The sequence below is a fragment of the Bidens hawaiensis genome, unplaced genomic scaffold (genome assembly GCF_021521415.1).
Source record: "Bidens hawaiensis isolate Kalapana, Puna unplaced genomic scaffold, B.hawaiensis_p1.1 tig00032814_1, whole genome shotgun sequence".
In the NCBI taxonomy this organism is placed as follows: Eukaryota; Viridiplantae; Streptophyta; class Magnoliopsida; order Asterales; family Asteraceae; genus Bidens; species Bidens hawaiensis.
In genome coordinates, this window is record NW_027495608.1 from 23,066 (window position 1) to 29,206 (window position 6,141).

General features: G+C 37.5%; 1 pseudogene; it reads left to right on the forward strand.

Annotated features, from left to right (window-relative positions):
* Positions 1-3,237: 3,237 nt before the first annotated feature.
* On the forward strand, positions 3,238-5,517 carry LOC143584131 (exocyst complex component EXO70B1 pseudogene; annotated as a pseudogene).
* Positions 5,518-6,141: the final 624 nt, after the last annotated feature.

Sequence of the window (6,141 nt, forward strand, 5' to 3'; positions counted from 1 at the left end):
AAAGAGGGTACCGAGCCCTAATAATACTCGAGGAAAGAGGGTACCGAGCCCTAATAATACTCGAGGAAGGAGGGTACCGAGCCCTAATAATACTCGAGGAAGGAGGGTACCGAGCCCTAATAATACTCGAGGAATGTAGGGCGTAATGCTCTTTATAACGTAAGATATGAAAGTAAGTTAATACGAAAGAAAGTATGAAAGTATGAAAGTATGAATGAAAGAATATAAGTTTATGTGTATTGTATAGTGTATGATTAACTAGAACTTACTCAGCGTAGCTGACTTTTAGTATGCACGCAGGTGAGTAGGATGAGGCAGCTCGCTTGAGGAGACACGTGGCACTGAATAAGAGGCTGGCATCGGAAGACTCAAGACGTTTAAGTTTAACGTTTCGTTTATTTTGAAAGACAAAATGATGTTTTAAGACAAGACGTGTTTTGTTATGAAATGTTTTATGAAAGCTTTTATATTCCGCGAATGTTTTAATTAACTCTGATATTTAGAACTGCGTTTATGAGTAAATCCAACACGAAAGTAGGGCTACCGGTAACGGGGCCTTACAAATTTCGTAAGCATAATAAAAAAAGTGAAAAACTGAAGTTCCTTCAAAATGTTAGAATTAAAAATATATTTGGTATTTCTATAAAGTTGCTTGTGATTGCTTTCTATTGATTGGATTTTCAATTTTGACTGCTTTGTCTCGTTGTTTCTTAAAGGCACCGTCGTGCTTTAACTTTATGAAGCTAGCATTAAAGAAATAAAATAAATTCCGATATTTAAAATATTTTAGTTTCATGAGTAGTTTGTGACGGATTCTATTGATTGAACATAGAGAATAAGATAAAATTCATAAACATATTATATCATTTGTCTAAAAGTTTAATGCATTTAATAAACTCTTAAACTTACCTTTTAACATAACAAATTTATAACTATAATCGTACAACATAAAACACTTATTAAATAAACATAACTAACTAATCACAATGGTAAAATCAACTTATTCTAATTGACTCATTCTATTTAGAAACAAAAATATCATTATCATTATCCGTACGGACATGAAAGACGGGTGGTGGGAATTTAGGAGCCAATGCTTATCAATGGCAACACTTGTGAAACCTCGTAATGGATTGATCTAAGCATGAAACGAAGATGTGGTATCAAATTAACGGACCCTTTCATGATTTTTGGAAAATAAATGCATATTATCGTTTTCGCAGGCCACACTTGCTGAAACGGTGTATACAAATACAAAGCAAGTCACATGGACCACACCACACTATTATTACCTGAAACCTACATGTTGTATCTTGAGATGTTTAGTGGATTGAGGATTTTGTTTGAATCAATAGACAAGGAAAAAAACTTAAGCATTATCAATGCCACATATGGTGTTGCTTGATGTGATTCAAATGATCTACAATTTGCTGAATTTTAATCAACAATTTATTATTACTTTTATGTAAAACTATTTATGTTAAATTACGAGTATGTAAGTTTATTACAAGATAAACTTAGTACACAACTTAAATAAATACGTTACATCTGATTTTACACTATAATTAATTAAAATATATTTATGTCACTACCTTAATATGGTTTACATAGTCAAAGTCGTCTTCCAACCTTTTTTTTTCAAGTAGATAAATATAAAACTTATTCCTAGACGAACGTAACAAGATGATTATTTGATGTGATTAGTCGAATACTAGTAACAACACATCAAAATTTAATGAACAATGAGTTAGAAGTTAATGGCGATATATAAATATGTTTGATTCATGGCGTAGATCTACCTAGACAATCATTGTATATAACGGATCGTGAGACAAATTAAGTTTTGTATGTAATGGTTTGGGTTTGTGATTGTTTAAACGTTTACTAAACCAGCTTCACTTTAGATGCTAGCTTGTTTTGATATTCTAACGAGCTGATTTTGAGTATCTCACGAGAAAGTTGACTCGTTTTACATTATTATCTCAACCCACTTTACGTTTTCACATATTTCCATGTTAACCATTTTAGTTGTACAGACCATCCCAAATAGGAGGCTTCAAAACCGGCTCTACATAATCACATGCCCATCCCGCATGGGCTTTTCTCCTCTTACGAAAAAACAAACTTCAAAATGCTCCACCAATTTCTTTATTTCACTCACAAGACTCGCGTCTTGTTGTTCTTATACAAGAACATCACTATTCCATCTTTCCTTTGTGTCATGCTCTTCTAAAAAGCGTCTAAAAATCGACAATTGTTAATGCCATTGTATTCCTTGTAAATAATCATATAAACACCTGGCATATAACTTTCGTAAGTATTTCCTACAATCTAAACACTTCTAAAATAAACCTTAATCCATATTGTTACACCAAAGGGCTTTTGGCTAGCGGTACCCGTACCTTGAATAATGCTTTGTCAATTACAACATGTGATAGGTGTAAGCAAAAACTGAACCATAACTAAGAAATAACCCGTTAGCCGTAATTAACAACCCGAAAAAACCGACAATTATGGTTACTTTTAATGTCTTCGTTAACCGACTCTAACAAACCGAACAGAACTGAAACGAACATTGTATGTTTATGTTTTCCAAAGTTTATAACTCCACTACATTCTTTTATACCTCTTTATCTAACTTCAAACATTTAACTTTATATCAGCAACTATTTACAGCATAGCTTCAAAACTACACATATGAGCTTCACACACCGTAACTAATCTTAACTAAAACAAAGGGAAAAAGAAAAACATATAATTACATAAAACGAGTAACCGAAACTGACCCATAATCAACAGTTATCCGAATATTTCAATTATATTTATCATCAACTAATATTTCAAACCGAATCGAAGCGACTTTGCACACCCCTAACTAGGGGTGCGCGCGGTTCGGTTCGGTTAATTTCGGATAATAATCGATATCAACATGAGCTAAATTTTTGTTTAAAAATACATGAAATGAAGATATAACTACATGAATTGAAAGTATAAATATATGAAATTAAGATATTAGTACATGAAATGAAGATAAAAATACATGAAAAGTTCAGTGCGGTATGGTTAATTTCAATTATTTCAGTTACTCCGGTTCAATTTCATCAGTTTTTAATTCAGTTTCGATTTTAATTAACGTTACGGTTATTACTCACCCCAACCTAAAGTACGAGTAGCCGTAAAACAAAATAAAATAAAATTTGACATAAACTAGGAGTGTATATCATTATTTGTTTATTAGGTTTCCAAATTGGTCTCCTTCCTCCCTCCTTCCCACACACACCGCCGCCAACCAGCCCCCACACACCCTTCACTGTTCTTCAACCGCGTTAACATTTTCTAATTCATTTTTAAATCTACACAAATCTCAATCCAATTCTAACATCATTCATAACCCAGATTATATTATTAATTACATGCCTTAAAACATATATATAATCACTCACTCTCACAACCCCAATTCCATACTCAATCAAATCATGTCTGAAACCAACGAAGACAAACTCATCGCCGTGGCCCGTCACATCGCCAAAACCCTAGGCCACACCGACACCGCCGTCACCGACGACATCCTCCAAATCTTTTCCAACTTCGACGGCAGGTTCAAAGAAAAACTCACCGGAAGCCTTGACTTCGACGGCGCGGCGTCACTTGACCAGACGTTGAAAACCATTGACCGGAGGGTTTTTAAATACTTATCCGTTGACCATCCCATCTGGTCAAACTCTGGCAACCCCTCGTTGTTTTTAGCTTCCGTTGACGAGCTGATTACCGTGATCCATGAGTGGAGTGTTGTATCCGACGATGCTGACGTCACCTCGTGTCTAGATCGAGCTGAGGATTTGATCCGGCGGTGTGTGTTTCGGCTCGAAGAGGAGTTTAAACGGTTGATTGAAGATTCCGGTACCGGAGTTCACGACGGCGGTGGTTACGGAGATTCGGATTCAGATTCCGGTGACGGGTTTGATGACGTGGACGCTGACGTCATTGTTCCGGTGGCGCGTCCTGTGACGGATTATAATATAACGATTGATGCATTATCGTCCGGTACGGTGAAAAACCTACACGATATATCGAACCGGATGATTGCAGCCGGTTACTGGAAGGAGTGTTCGTTAGCTTACAGTACTTGCCGGAGAGAATTTATAGCCAAAAGTGTTTCGAGATTAGGGTTTCTAGGGTTAGGGTTACAAAACAATGATGATGAGATTGAGAAGTGGATTAAAACAATTAATATGGCGGTTAGAGTGTTTTACCCGAGCGAGCAGCGTCTTTGTGAATTAGTCTTCGGTTCGTCGTCTGCCACGGCGGCTGCGGCTGCGGATTTGTCGTTTATGGACACGTGTCGGGTTTCGGTTATGGAGCTGCTTAATTTTGCTAATGGAATTGCGATGGGGAGTAGGTCGCCTGAGCGGTTGTTTAAGATACTTGATGTGTATGATGCGGTGAACGCGTTGGTACCGGAGTTTCATATATTGTTTTCGGGGCATTATTGTTTGTTTATAAGGAATAAAGCGGTTTCGGTTTGCAATAGGTTAGGTGAATCGATTAGGGGCATTTTTGTTGAGTTAGAGAACTTGATTCGACGTGATCCGGCTAAGGCTGCGGTCCCTGGTGGCGGTCTTCACCCGATCACTCGTTATGTTATGAATTACCTTCGTGCAGCGTGTTCTAGACCGACTTTAAGAGAAGTTCTTGATGATAATGTTGACCAGTCAGGGGCTGACACGTCGTCGTCATTGTCGGTTCAACTTGTGTGGATAATGGAAGTTCTCGAGAGCAATTTGGAGTCGAAATCGAAGGCGTATCGAGACCCTGCGTTAGCGTCGGTGTTCATGATGAACAATGGGAGGTACATTGTGCAAAAGGTTAAAGACGATGAGCTCGGTTCTCTTCTCGGAGACGATTGGGTTCGAGTAGAGAAATCGAAAGTGAGACAACATCATGCAAATTATCAAAGGGCATCATGGCATAAGATTCTTAATACTTTGAAGCTTGACAACAGTAACCTGTCTTCGAATTTGAATCTTGCTTCGAAAGTATTGAAGGAAAAGCTTAAGCTTTTCAATTCGCAGTTTGTCGAGATTTGTAGAACTCAATCTACATGGGTTGTGTTTGATGAACAATTGAGGGAAGAGTTGAAGGTTTCGGTTGCGGGTACTTTGCTTCCGGCTTATAGGAACTTTCTTGGGAGGTTTCATAGTGTTCAAGATATCGGGAAGTATGCGGATAAACATGTTAAGTTTAGTGTTGAAGATGTCGAGGCTCGGATTGATGATTTATTCCAAGCGACCACAGTAGCGGGATCTGGTCGGAAGTGAATTTGATTGATTTGAGTTAGTGTTGGATTGTGTTGTAACATATTGTTGTATGTAATTGTACACAATGTTTTGGTGTTAGTTTATGGATTATTTGTTTACTAGGTTATGGTCATTTGTATCTAGTTAGTGTTGATCTATCTATGGCTTGGCTTATTCTTGAGCAAAGATTATTAAACTTGTGTTGCATTTTTGAATCTAAGATTGAATGGTATATTATGTAGGATTGAAGAGTTAACAAAAGGGATTATCAAGTTAATGATGGTTAGATGGACATTGCTAAGGCTATTGAGAGGTCAAAGTTAAATGGTTGGGTTAGAAACTTTGATGTGCATTGGTAAGACTTTTGGAATGTCGAAATCACGTGGTTGGGTTTTTGGTTGACCTTTGACATGGGTTAGAGCGTATTACACGTTACATGAATTTGTTGTTCTTGCTAAACTTATGTGTACATAGACGTGCACAAATCTGGTTCACTTGGAAAACCCGAACCGGTTCGGAACTGGTTTTTTTCACACCGGGTAGGAAATGGCACCGGTTCTAGTCAGGAACCGGTTCGGGTCAGAAACGGTTCGGTTCCCGACCCGAACCGATGCCCAGAAATGCTAACTTTTAGGAACCGGGTAGGGTAGGAACCGGGACCGGTTATTACGTAAAAACTGATTCCACCGGTTTTTTTAAAATTCAAATATTCTAGCCGTTACAAACCGGTTCCAACGGCTATATAGCCGTTTTTGACCGTTGGAACCGGTTTTTTTTTTTACTATATTTAGCTTATTTTCATTCTATAAATAGCAAGGTATGGATGTGTACTTGTTAAACCACT